General features: G+C 42.5%; 1 pseudogene; it reads right to left on the bottom strand.

The window, feature by feature from the left end:
• Window positions 1-13832, bottom strand: part of LOC127137239 (leucine-rich repeat receptor protein kinase EMS1-like) — a 53572-nt pseudogene that overhangs the window by 14282 nt on the left and 25458 nt on the right.

Below are 13832 nucleotides of genomic sequence, written 5' to 3'. Positions count from 1 at the left end.
CTGAATTTTTGCATACTATTTCTAGACATGTTGAGTGTTGTTTTGGCTTTGGTTTGAGGTTTTTACCAATTACCATTTCTGTTTTATGCCTATGCTAACTTGGTGACAATTTGTGTCACACATGTGCTTGTTGTGCTTGTCTTGACTTATGCTATGTGATTTCCATGCCTAATGATGTCCAATGCCTCTAATTTTTTGTGTGATGATCATGTTGTATGTCCTGTTTACTCATGAAATTTTCCAAGATTATTTGAATCATTTTTTATTTAATGTGCATTTATTTTCTTCTGATGTCACAATGTGGTCACAATTTGCATACCTTGCCATGTTTGGTTCATGAAATGCTTTTGGTTAATGATATTGATATGGGACCTTTTGGAATGTGTTCTTGATTGAATGAAGTTGATTCATGTTAAATTTCATGTTCTGTTTTGAATGTTTGACCTACTTTTGACCCTAGGCTTTGACCTAGTGGTTTGGACTCACTGTTTGGATTATGAATTTCAGGTTAAGAAGCACATTACCATGGTTGAAGTGGTTCACTCATTTGGATTGATTAGTTGATTGATGTTGGCTAACCTTATGTTGTTTTGTAGGTTGATGCCAAGTCATTTGTGTTATGCCAATTGGCTTGTGGGTTGCACATTGTTGCCTAATGCCTTATCTGTCTGATTGTGTGATTGATTGTTGTCTGTCTGTTTGTTTGGCTTGTAAACTGATTGATTTAGATTTTTTTCAGGTACTTAAGTTGCTTTGAGTTCTTTTGAACTTGCTTTTGCTTTGCTTGGTTGCTTAACCATTGAGGTATAACTCTTTGACTTCATGTAGTCTGGAAGACCTGTCCTGTTATGTGGGCAGGCACCTATCTGAAGCCCTCCTTAAGAGGCAATGCTTGTGTTTGTTTACTTTTGTGCCAAGCAGGAAAAGTCCTCTTATGAGGCAATTGGCAGATAAAAGAGATGTGTAATCCATCTCCTGCTATTCAGTGTGTCATCCACTTTGCTCACACCATGTGTTGATGCATTGTGGATATCAACCCAAGATCTTTGTTGTGTCAGTCATATGTGGAGAAGAGTTCCTACATTCTGAACTCCCACACTTTCATTTGTCTGAAGCTCTCCCAGGCCAGGGATAAGAGCTGTGAGGTCTTACCCTCACTCCCCATTTCATCTGCTTCACCCTAACTCTCAATGTTAGGGTTAAGAGCTAATCATACCTCATTCCAGTGGCTTGTTTGTTGAGGTTGACATGACCCCTTGACTAAAGCCTAGCCTTGTATGAGCCCATCTGTTTGCATATAATGTGTGTGCTTGCTTTGTGTGCTTGTATGTATTTGCATGTGCTGTTTAGGATAGCTTGCTCCCTGTGCAAGTTAGATAGAAACCATAACTTAGGGATCGTATGCATGATAACTTCTAGGCTCGAGTCGTAGTCTCCCTAGTAGTTTGTGTCTCCCTTTGTATCTGGTTAGGCTAGTCCTTTTTCCCTGTTAAGGGGAACTACGTCGCCCTGATCCTCATACCAGATGAGGTACGTAGGCAGGAGATGAGCAGATCTCTCTGGGCGCCCTTTTCTTTTTCAACCCCTTTGTGTGAGTAGGAGTCTGACATAAGTCCAGCGATTGGCAGTTGGTTTCCTGTGTCTTGTTTGCTTGTTGGAGTCTGACATAAGTCCAGCGATTGGCAGTTGGTTTCCTGTGTGTGTTTGTTGGTTCGGAGTCTGATGTAAGTCCAGCGATTGGCATTCGGTTTCCATGTTTGCCTGTTTGTGTGGAGTCTGACGTAAGTCCAGCGATTGGCAGTCGGTTTCCTGTGTTGGTTTTGTTTGGCGTGCGTTAGCCGAGCTACGAGTGCTCTGATTCTTCTCCAGTCATAGAAGATACGTATGCATAGGATGCGACATCCTAGCGAGCACGTTTCCCCTGTCCCGAACTACGTTGACTCTGATGTCTGTGCCTGACAGACTACGTAGGCCCAGGATGCGATATCCTGCCGAGTTCTGCTTCTTTCGTGCTTTTGTGTTTGTTTCCAGCATGTGTGCAGTTTGTGAGCAGTTTTAGCAACCTTTCTTCTATTCTTTTGTGCGTGGATCCCGTCGAGTACGATGGATGCGTAGGGGTGCTAATACCTTCCCTTCGCATAACCGAATCCCGATCCCATCTTTCTCTGATCGCGAGACCATGTCTTTTCCAGGTTTACTTCGAGCGTTTCCTTTCCCTCTTTTGGGATAAATAACGCACGGTGGCGGCTCTGTTGTTTCGTTTTCCCGCCGGTTTTTCGCGTAATGCGACAGCTGGCGACTCTGTTGGGGAACAAGAGAAGTTGACCTCTTGCTGGTCCATCTTCCCTAAGCGAGTCTCTCCTAGCGCTCTCTAGGATAGGGTTTGGTTGCTTTTGTTGTTTCATTTATTGCATTCATTTATTTATTGTTTGCATTTATGTTTGCATTTATGTTTGCATTCATCATATACTCATCTGGTTGTGCTGTGTCTGTTTCTCTGTGGGGTGGGAGTTACAAGAGGTAAAAGGCCCCATACCTAGGCTATGAGTGAACTCTAGGACACCTAGGAATAGAGTGATTCATGGGAAGCGGGTGGTATTGCGCCACTTAGCGGAACATGATATCACGAGCAGTTCAGATCCTGATGGGGTATTATCGGTACATACATCTGGTGTGTACAGGATGATATTCTTGAAAGGGTTGTTTATCCTGCGTTTCTCTTGACCTTACCTTGGCCTAGATGACACCCATGAGTGGGGCGGGATTGAATCATTTGCAGGTACTGATGGTGACTATGGTTCAGATGGACCTATGGATATCTATCTCTGACGCCGGAGTTCTGTCTGTGATATCTATCAGCGGGTTCCGTTTATTTCGGATCCCCGGGTTGAATTTGAGGATACTTGTTCGGAGGATCTGGTTGTCATCCGTTCAGTGGATCTCTTGTGATGATAGTGATATAATCCCCGGTTCCGTTTATTTCGGAACTCCCAAGTTGGATTTATGGTTACTCGGGCCCTCAGATGATTGTAATCAGTTCAGAGACAGAGGCCGGCACAGTTGATCTTCAGATGACTCGGAAGATGGCACAGTGACCTGCCTGCATGCATTTGCATCATTCCCATTTCGCATTCATCTGCATTCAACCCATGTCTATCCGTACTCAGGGTCCATTTTTTGATTGAGATTCTGGTTGAGAGACATCCTGATGTCAGAATATTATTGTGGAACTATTATCCGTCTCAATGAAGCCAGAATCAGAAGGACAGAATATTCCTCATACGGATAGACATTGCATGTGTGAGTCATATTAACCTGTTTGCTGTTTTGTAGGTGTCAGTATCTAACCAGTGCACATAGCTCTTCCGTTCAGACATCCTGCCAAACTCAACAAACTCAGACTAATGGATCCACCCAACGCCGACATTCTCGAATTGAAAGAGATGATGAGAGAGCTGTTCAAAGTCGTGCAAGGGCTCGCCTTGGGGCAGAAAGCAATGGCTGAGAGGTTGGAAAGGATTGAAGGCTGGATGATAAAGGATAAAGTTCAGGGAAAGGCTCCGTCATCCGTAGTAAAGAAGCCCTCCGGCAGTGGGAAGCTCAAGAAGGAGGTCGAATCAGGTAGTGTGCATGCCAAGAAAGAACACGGTAAGGATCGTTACCACCTTTATGCTGCCACTGTAACCACTCTTGTTGGTAATTCATCTGTACCACAGCAACAACCGCCACCTCAACAGAAAGCACAGAAAGCTAAGGGCTAAGTGAAGAAGGGGACGGATCGTCAGTTTGATAAACCGCCCGTGACTTATACCCTTCTGTTCAAGAGGTTGAAGGATCTTGGGTTAGTTCGGCCGAGGATATTGGTTCCTGTAGAACTGCGTCAGAGGCCTGCAAACTACGACGAGAATGCCAGGTGCGAGTTCCATTCTGGGGCACCCGGACACAACATTGAGGGTTGTAGAGCTTTTAAGCATGTCATCCAAGATATGGTGGATTCTAAGGCCATCAGTTTGGCGCCAACACTGAATGTTAATGCTAACCCCGTGCCGCGTCCTGTGGGGGTGAAGGTGATGTCAAAGGACAAGAGAGGAATAGAGGTGCCTGAGGGGGATCAGTTAAAAACTTCAGTGTCTGTTGTCCCAAAACATTTGATGAAGAGTGGAGCTTTCCCTAGTGTTGATAATTGTTGTGCGGCTGTCACTACAAATGAGTATGTAATGAGGGGGGAAACGATTCAGGGAATGATTGAAGTAGGAATGGACGGTGGAAAATTCGAGACGCCGAGTCAGGCAGCTGAAACCGTCGAGGTGGAGAAAGCCGTTGTTGCTGAGGAAGAGGAGAAGTTGTCCATTTCTTCTTACAAGCAGGCCATGGACGTGGTGAAGAACGGAGAAGCCCTAGGCTGGGGAAAGATCATAGACATTATGGTGAAAACGGATATGTTCGGGGTTGGCTATCAGCCAGATCAAGACTTGTCTAGACAAAACAGAGGATGTCGTTCACCGTACACCTTCGTCAGTGCAGAAATGTTAGATCCTGGTCACGCCTGTACAGTGGGTGAAGAGATTGACTGTGACCGCGAGCTTGAGTCGTGGATAAAATCGTGCGTACCAGGAAATTGGAAGGCCTCCAAGACCATCACTGTCACTCATCCTGAAGAGTAGTATTTCTGTATTTCAATTTTGTTTGCATGAAAGTCATACGTTTTGCCCGAAACGTAATGGTCCATTGTAAGGGCCATCTCAGGTGTTTCATTTTGCAACATTTTGCATCAGCAATAAATGGATGTTTTTGTGATTAAAAGCGGTGCTCCCTGTCTTTCATTTATTTTTGCAGTTTAAAAATAAAAATGGCAATGTTTGTTTTCATTTTCTTTCCTTTTGATTTGTCTTGTTCCAACCTCAAAAGTGACTATCCTCCTGATCTCATTGATAACAATTCGGTTACACCTCTGTATGACTTCGACAATCCGATCTATCATGCCGAAGAATAAGGTGAAGAAGATTGTGATCTGCTGGAATTAGCCAGGTTGTTGAAATAAGAGGAGAAGGTGATTCAACCGCACGAGTGGATTGGATCCAAGATTGTTATTCCAGGCACCGCCGAGGTCAGAAAGGAAGTGAAGGTTAGGGCCACTTCAGGGGCTAATATAGAGAGCAGAATGGTAGCACTGTTAAAAGAGCATGTGGATACCTTCGACTGGTCGTATCAGGATATGCCAGGGTCGGATACCGATGTCGTTGTGCGCAAGCTACCATTGAGAGAAGACTATCCTCTAGTGAAGCAGAACGCCGGTGCCACGTATCAGTGTAACTTTGTTTCATGATATGATTCATCATGAAATTGATTGCTATGTTGATGACATGATAGCAAAGTCCCAAGCAGAAGAAGGGCATCCGGTAGGCCGGGGCAAGTTGTTTGACCGGATCGAGACAACTCAGACTGAGGTTGAATCCGAATCAGTGCACTTGTGGAGTGCTGTCAGGTAAACTGCTGAGGTTTATTGTGAGCGGATAAGAGGAATCGAGGTCGATCCTGCTAAAAAAAAAAAAAAGAAAAAAGAGAGATATAAAGAAGAAAAAGCAATACGAGAAATGCCTGAACCGAAAACAAAAGAAGGTTCCTGGTTTCTTAGATAGATTGAATTGCATTTCACGGTTCATATCTCATCTGATAGCCACGTGGGAACCAATTCAAGAAAAAGGGAGCAAACGGTCAGGTGGATAATGATTGCCAAGGGGCATTGAAAGATAAAAGAATAAGTTGCAGGAACCTCTGATTCTGATGCCTCCTATGGAGAGACGGTCATAAATTCTGTACCTGACAGCCCTCTAGGTGTCTATGAGGTGCGTATTGTGTCAGCATGACGAGTCTGGTCGAAAAGAGCATGCAATTTACCTTAGCAAAAAGTTTATCGACTATGAAACAATACATTCACTGCTCGAGAAAACTTGCTGTATTTTGGCATAGGCTGCTCGCCGACTGAGACAGTATATGCTGGTTCATACCATTTTGTGGATGTCCAAGATGGATCCGATCAAGTATGTGTTTGAGAAGTCAGCATCGACCGGACGGGTGGCGAGAGGGCAAATGATGTTGAATGAATACGATATTCAGTATACCTCTCAGAAAGCAATCGAGGGGAGTGTATTGCCAGATTACATCGCCCTGCAACCCATTGAGGATTATCAACCAAGGAAGTTTGAGTTCCCTGATGAGGATATCTCGAGGTGCTCAAATCGAAAGATTGTGAGGAACCGATCCCGGAGGAGGGGCCTGACCTTGAATCCGAACGGATTCTGATGTCTGATGGGGAGAGGTTAATGTGGATGAGTTAGTGTCGTTTTGGTTACGCCGAAAAGATCCCACATTCCTTTTGTTGCCCGGATAACATTGGAATGCACCAACAATGGTGGCTGAGTACGAAGCTTGTATCCTGGGTATCGATCTTCGATGCGTACGTCTACTGAGGAAACGCCGCGCTCGCTCGTGTATGGGATAGAAGTGGTATTACCTACTGAAGTCTAGATCCCATTGTGGAGAGTCCTGATGGATGAGAAATTAGAGAAGGCTGAGTGGATAAGGACTCGGTATGACACGTCGAGCCTGACTGAGGAAAAGAGGCTGGCAGTTACTTGTCATGGGACATTTGTACCCAGTGAATGAAGCATGATGTTGACCGAAAAGTGTGACCTGTAACACCCCGATAAAATAAGATAATTATTTAATTTAAGTTAATAATATATTTATTAATTTAACTAAATAATTGGAATTATTATTATTGGATTATTATTTTATTGGAATAAAAGTTGGAATTTAGAAAAGGTCCCATTTAGTAAAAAGGTTTATTTTTCACGTGAAAAGGAAAAAGGGGCAGAAAAGTGGAAAAAGGGCAAAGAGAACCAGAGAACAAGGGTTGGAGAGAGGAAGAGCTTGAAGCTGCAGGATTTGCCGGATTAACTCAGGTAAGGGGGGTTTATCGTCGATTAATGGGTATTATGGAATAACATGTAGTGGGTAGTGATAGACCATTGATTTGACTCTATTCGGAATGATGCATGATGAAATTGTGAACTTTTGGGTGAACGAAATTGGATTATGATTGAGAGGAATTCGTAGGAATTAGATGTAAAAATGTTAGAATTGGTGAAATTGAATAGGGTATGATTCGTGTTAGATGATATGAACGATTACTGTGAAAAATTGGATTGTAGGAGGTTGGAATTGGTAGATCTCGTAGCAGAGAAGACCATAGCAGATCTGGAAATCTGGTTTCTGGTCATACGCGTATGGCACTAGGCAATACGCGTATGAGATGGTCTGGTACGCGTATGGCACTAGGCATTACGCGTATGGATGAGGAAGATGATGTTTTGAACGTGGTTTGGTCTTTGTTGGTACGCGTATGGGGAAGTGGTACGCGTAGCATACGCGTATGAGATAGGTGGTACGCGTATGGGATTGGCTGAGAATTGGGCCATACGCGTATGGGACTAGGCAATACGCGTATGGGCAGGATTGTGATTTTTTCTGTGCTGTTGATGTGCAGTTTTTGGTTGTTCAGCTGAATAATGTAATTAGCTGATGTATGATAGGGTAGGGGTCATTTCCCGTTGTTTTGAGTAGTATAGGTATTAGTAGAGTGTGCTAATACTGTGATTGATTATGTGGTATGACATGATATGATTGTGTGGTGAAAATGTTGATGATGTATGATGATATGCATAATGTTGTGAATGTATCTATCATGTATGGAATTATGAATGGACTGTTTATGGCTTAGAGTGTGAGCATATGTCCATTGTGGATGATTGTTGATGTTTGCATGACTAAATGATTTAGCTTGCATATTCTGGCCTTTATGGTGGTAGCTAATTCCCATGGTGAGGAATTAGTGAGTTAGTATTGTGGATTGTTGTTGATGTTTGCATGCTAGGTGATTAGCGTGCATATCATAGCCCTTGGGGTGGTAGCTAATTCCCATGGTGAGGAATTAGTGAGTGAGTCACTAGGTCTCAAATGAGTGGGACTAGTGAGCTTGGTAGCCGTACCTGGATTTGGTTGGTGAGGTTGAACTATATGTTCACGAATAGTCGGTACCGCATGCATGGAGTCTCATTGCATAATGTATGTATGTATGACGTATAATATGAATGGATGTATTCCAATATTATACGTGTGTTTTATGGTTGTGTTGAGTTTGAGTATGATGATGATGATGATTATGAGTTGATATTGCCGTTGCTGAATATGTGAGATCTGATTAGGGTGGTGATATGTGTTAAATTACTTAGCATTACATGATATTTTATAATGCTTATTACATCGATTGAGGAACTCACCCTTACAACTATGTTTCAGGTAACGAGCAATGATTGAGTAGGAGCTAGTGCTTGGAGTCTAGTGTAGTTCCTTAGTGGGTCATGCTCTGATAGATGTAACATCGGGATGGGATGTTTTTAATTGTCTTATTGTTGGTTGTTGAACCATTTTACATGTAATGTGTTACATGTTTTAAAATGATTGATGAGATTTCTATCCGCTGCGTATTATGCAAATGCTTATGTTTTGAATTAATAAAAGAGCATGACAGTTATTTTGGTGAATGGTGTGAAGTGATTGTGTGACACCCTTAATTGCATATCTACTCTGATATATATAATTGTTGTTTTAATTAAATATTTGGGGTATTTTAGAAGGGTGTTACATTAGTGGTATCAGAGCATAGTCGGTCGAGTCGAGTCGTAATTATTTTGTTTCCCCTGTACGTGATAGGTGTTGTGTAACCCTATCAGTACTTATTATTTTAGCTTGATTGGGTTTTCAGATTAGAAGATGGCTCGAAGAGGTAGAGATGATGCTGCGATTGCTGAGGCTCTGGGTATGCTAGCTGGAGTACTTGGAGGAAATCCGAATGTTGTGGGACTGGGAGCTGCTCGTCAACTGAGTGAGTTCCAGAAGAACAATCCTCCAATGTTCAAGGGGGCATACGATCCAGATGGTGCTCAGAAGTGGTTGAAGGAGATCGAGAGGATCTTCCGAGTGACTGAGTGTGCCGATAACCAGAAGGTCAGGTTCGGTACGCATATGCTGTCAGAGGAAGCAGATGATTGGTGGGTTGCTACCCGCACTGAGTTGGAATTTGCTGGGAATGCTGAGATCACTTGGGCTGTGTTCAGAGAGAGATTCCTGAGGAAGTACTTTCCAGAAGATGTCAGAGGAAAGAAAGAGATAGAGTTCTTAGAATTGAAGCAGGGTAACAGGTCTGTTACTGAGTATGCTGCTAAGTTCACAGAGCTGTCGAAGTATTACACTCCCTATAACGAGGCTACTGGGGAATTTTCGAAATGTGTGAAGTTTGAGAACGGGTTACGTCCCGAGATCAAGCAGGCTATTGGGTATCAGCGGATTAGAGTGTTTTCCGATTTGGTTGACTGTTGCAGGATTTTTGAACAGGATACCAAGGCTAGAGCAGAGAGCTATCAGCAAAGGGTTGATAGGAAAGGCAAGAATCAGAATGATCGTGGGAAACCGTATGCAGCTGGCAAAGGTTTCCAGCGACAGAGTGGGATGAAGAGGCCTAGTGGGGGAGACTCCAGTGCCCCTGCTAAATGTTTCAGATGTGGTCAGGCTGGACATCGTATCCATGAGTGTACCAGTAATGAGAAGAAGTGTTTTAAGTGTGGCAAAGGTGGTCACTTGGCTGCAGAGTGCCGGTTGAAGACTGTGACTTGTTTCAACTGTGGAGAAGTGGGTCATATCAGTCCACAGTGTCCTAAGCCGAAGAGAGAGAATCAGTCGGGAGGCAAGGTCTTTGCTTTATCGGGTTCTGAGACTTCTGCAGATGATCGTTTGATCCGAGGTACGTGTTATATTAATGGCTTTCCTCTTGTAGCTATTGTTGACACAGGTGCGACTCATTCCTTTATATCTTTGGATTGTGCTGTGAAACTTAATTTAGAGATATCGGAGATGCATGGAAGTATGGTGATTGATACTCCTGCGAAGGGTTCAGTGACTACTACTTCAGTTTGTTTAAATTGTCCTTTGAGTATTTTTGGTAGAGACTTTGGAATGGACCTTGTGTGTCTTCCACTAGTGCAGATTGATGTTATCCTGGGTATGAACTGGTTGGTGTTTAACCGAGTTTATATCAACTGTTTTGATAAGACTGTGATTTTTCCTGAGATTGAGGAAGGAAAGAGTTTGTTTCTATCAGCAAGGCAGGTGAATGAGGCAGTAGCAGATGGGGCAGAGTTGTTCATACTGTTAGCTACTATGGAGGCTAAAGATAAACTGGTGATTGGCGATCTAGCCGTGGTGTGTGATTTTCCTGATGTGTTTCCTGAAGAAGTGAATGAATTACCGCCAGAGCGTGAAGTTGAGTTCTCGATTGATTTGGTACCTGGTACTAGGCCGATATCGATGGCTCCGTACCGTATGTCTGCTGTTGAGTTAACTGAATTGAAGAGTCAGCTGGAAGATCTGTTGGATAAGAAATTTATTCTTCCGAGTGTGTCACCGTGGGGTGCACCAGTGTTATTGGTTAAGAAGAAAGAAGGTACTATGAGGTTGTGTGTGGACTACAGGCAACTGAATAAAGTGACGATCAAGAATAGGTATCCTTTGCCGAGGATTGATGATTTGATGGATCAGTTGGTTGGTGCGAGTGTGTTCAGTAAAATAGACTTGAGATCTGGGTATCATCAGATACGTGTGAAAACTGAGGATATTCAGAAGACTGCTTTCAGAACAAGGTATGGACATTATGAGTATTCTGTAATGCCTTTTGGTGTGACTAATGCGCCTGGAGTATTTATGGAGTATATGAATAGGATTTTCCATCCGTATTTAGACAAGTTTGTTGTGGTGTTTATTGACGATATTTTGGTGTATTCGAACTCGGAAGAAGAGCATACTGAGCATTTGAGAATGGTTTTAGGAGTTCTACGAGAAAAGAAGTTATTTGCTAAACTGTCCAAGTGTGAATTTTGGTTAGAAGAGGTTAGTTTTCTTGGTCATGTGGTTTCAAGAGGTGGTGTTGCTGTTGATCCTTCTAAGATAGAAGCGGTATCTAAGTGGGAAGCTCCGAAGTCAGTTTTTGAGATAAGGAGTTTTCTTGGACTTGCAGGTTATTATAGGAAATTCATTAAGGGATTTTCTAAGTTGGCGTTACCGTTGACGATGTTGACTAGAAAGGGTCAAGCGTTTGTTTGGGACTCAAAATGTGAAGAAGGTTTCCAAGAGTTAAAGAGAAGGTTGACTACTGCTCCTATTCTGATATTACCGAGTTCGTCGGAATTATTTGAGGTTTACTGTGATGCTTCATTGTTGGGTTTGGGTGGTGTTTTGACGCAGAATAAGCAGGTTGTAGCTTATGCTTCGAGACAACTGAGGGTTCATGAGAGGAACTATCCAACACACGATTTAGAGTTGGCAGCTGTGGTATTTGTTCTGAAGTTATGGAGGCATTACTTGTACGGGTCAAGATTTGAGGTTTTCAGTGACCATAAAAGTTTAAAGTATTTGTTTGATCAGAAAGAGCTGAATATGAGACAGAGGAGATGGTTAGAGTTTCTGAAGGATTATGACTTTGGTTTGAATTACCATCCGGGTAAAGCAAACGTAGTGGCTGATGCATTGAGTCGGAAATCATTGCATATGTCTATGTTAATGGTTAAGGATTTGGATTTAATTGAGCAGTTTAGAGACTTGAGTTTGGTGTGTGAGAATACTCACAATAGTGTTAAATTGGGAATGTTGAAGTTAACGAGTGGTATTCTGGATGATATTAGAGAGGGTCAGAAATCCGATGTGCTTTTGGTTGATAAGTTGACTCTAGTGAACCAAGGTCAAGGTGGTGAATTCAGAGTTGATGAGAATGGTGTTTTGAAATTTGGTAATCGGGTGTGTATTCCGGATGTTACCGAGCTTAAGAAGAGTATTCTTGAGGAAGGACATCGTAGTGGCCTGAGTATTCATCCTGGGGCTACGAAGATGTATCATGATTTGAAAAAGTTATTTTGGTGGCCGGGAATGAAAAGAGAAATTGCGAGTTTTGTTTATTCTTGTTTGACTTGTCAGAAGTCAAAGATTGAGCATCAGAAGCCGTCGGGGCTAATGCAACCGTTGGCTATTCCAGAGTGGAAGTGGGATAATATCAATATGGATTTTGTTTCTGGTTTACCGAGGACAATTAAGAATTTTGAAGCTATTTGGGTGATTGTCGACAGATTGACGAAATCGGTTCATTTCATTCCGATCAGAATGGATTATCCGTTAGAGAGATTAGCCGAGTTGTATATTGAGAAGATTGTAAGTTTGCATGGTATTCCGTCGAGTATTGTTTCGGACAGAGATCCTAGATTTACATCGAAGTTCTGGGAAGGTTTGCAGAGGGCTTTGGGAACCAAGTTGAGATTGAGTTCTGCATATCATCCGCAGACTGATGGTCAGACTGAGAGGACGATTCAGTCACTGGAGGATCTTTTGAGGGCTTGTGTTTTGGAAAAGGGAGGTGCTTGGGATTGTTATTTACCTTTGATTGAGTTTACCTACAACAATAGTTTTCATTCGAGCATTGGTATGGCACCGTTTGAAGCTTTGTATGGTAGGAGATGTCGGACACCTTTATGTTGGTATGAGTCCGGTGAGAGTGCTGTGATTGGACCGGAGATTGTTCAACAAACTACGGAAAGGATTAAGATGATTCAGGAGAAGATGAGGATTGCTCAGAGTCGTCAGAAGAGTTATCACGACAAGAGGAGGAAGTCACTTGAGTTTCAAGAGGGAGATCATGTGTTTCTTCGTGTTACTCCGATAACTGGGGTTGGTCGAGCTTTAAAGTCGAAGAAGTTGACACCTCGATTTATTGGTCCTTATCAGATTTTGGAGAGGATAGGGGAGGTAGCCTATCGTATCGCTTTACCGCCGTCACTTGCGAATTTGCATGAAGTTTTTCATGTGTCTCAGTTGAGGAGATACATTCATGATCCGTCGCATGTGGTCCAAGTAAATGATGTCCAGGTGAGAGATAACCTGACTGTTGAAACATCACCTATGAGGATTGAGGATCGAGAGTTGAAGCAGTTGCGGGGTAAAGAGATTGCTTTGGTAAAGGTAGCTTGGGGAGGACCAGCAGGTGGCAATGTAACTTGGGAACTTGAGAGTCAGATGAAGGAGTCTTATCCTGAGTTATTCGCTTGAGGTATGTTTTCGAGGACGAAAACTCTTTTAGTGGGGGAGAGTTGTAACACCCCGATAAAATAAGATAATTATTTAATTTAAGTTAATAATATATTTATTAATTTAACTAAATAATTGGAATTATTATTATTGGATTATTATTTTATTGGAATAAAAGTTGGAATTTAGAAAAGGTCCCATTTAGTAAAAAGGTTTATTTTTCACGTGAAAAGGAAAAAGGGGCAGAAAAGTGGAAAAAGGGCAAAGAGAACCAGAGAACAAGGGTTGGAGAGAGGAAGAGCTTGAAGCTGCAGGATTTGCCGGATTAACTCAGGTAAGGGGGGTTTATCGTCGATTAATGGGTATTATGGAATAACATGTAGTGGGTAGTGATAGACCATTGATTTGACTCTATTCGGAATGATGCATGATGAAATTGTGAACTTTTGGATGAACGAAATTGGATTATGATTGAGAGGAATTCGTAGGAATTAGATGTAAAAATGTTAGAATTGGTGAAATTGAATAGGGTATGATTCGTGTTAGATGATATGAACGATTACTGTGAAAAATTGGATTGTAGGAGGTTGGAATTGGTAGATCTCGTAGCAGAGAAGACCATAGCAGATCTGGAAATCTGGTTTCTG

Source organism: Lathyrus oleraceus, chromosome 4 (assembly GCF_024323335.1).
Source record: "Lathyrus oleraceus cultivar Zhongwan6 chromosome 4, CAAS_Psat_ZW6_1.0, whole genome shotgun sequence".
Taxonomy (NCBI): domain Eukaryota; kingdom Viridiplantae; phylum Streptophyta; class Magnoliopsida; order Fabales; family Fabaceae; genus Lathyrus; species Lathyrus oleraceus.
The sequence above is the reverse complement of the archived record's forward strand: the minus strand, read 5'-3'. Positions and strand labels throughout refer to the sequence as shown.